Raw genomic sequence first — 440 nt, forward strand, 5'->3', positions numbered from 1 at the left:
TACACTCGCTAGCACCATGACCAAAAGAGACTTGGGGGTCCTGAGTGACCACAAGATGAATATGAGTCACTAATGCGATGCTGTGGCTAGCAAAACAAACTAAACTGTGGCGTGCATTTACTGATGCATCTCAAGCAAAACCAGGTATGTCATCCTCCCGCTTTACTCGGCCTTACTGAGGCTGCAGCTGGAGTACTGCATCCAGTTTTGGGCCCCCCACTTCAGGAGGGATGTGGAAAAGCTTGAGAGAGTCCAGAGGAGAGCCACTCATATGATCCGAGACCTGGAGGGCAGGCTGCACAAGGAGAGGCTGAGGGATTTGGGACTCTTCAGTCTGGAAAAGAGAAGGCTCAGGGGGTACTTGGTAGCAGCCTACAATTATATAAGGGAGGTACATCAGGACCTGGGAGAACATCTGTTCATCAGATCTCCCCAAGGGA

General features: G+C 50.9%; 1 protein-coding gene across 1 annotated transcript in view; it reads left to right on the forward strand.

Annotated features, from left to right (window-relative positions):
* Positions 1 to 440, forward strand: part of UNC93A (unc-93 homolog A (C. elegans)) — a 40,240-nt gene that overhangs the window by 38,897 nt on the left and 903 nt on the right. The gene's annotated exons all lie outside the window — the stretch shown is intronic.

This window comes from Gavialis gangeticus, unplaced genomic scaffold, assembly GCF_001723915.1.
Source record: "Gavialis gangeticus isolate Ggan-Ray unplaced genomic scaffold, GavGan_comp1, whole genome shotgun sequence".
Taxonomy (NCBI): Eukaryota; Metazoa; Chordata; order Crocodylia; family Gavialidae; genus Gavialis; species Gavialis gangeticus.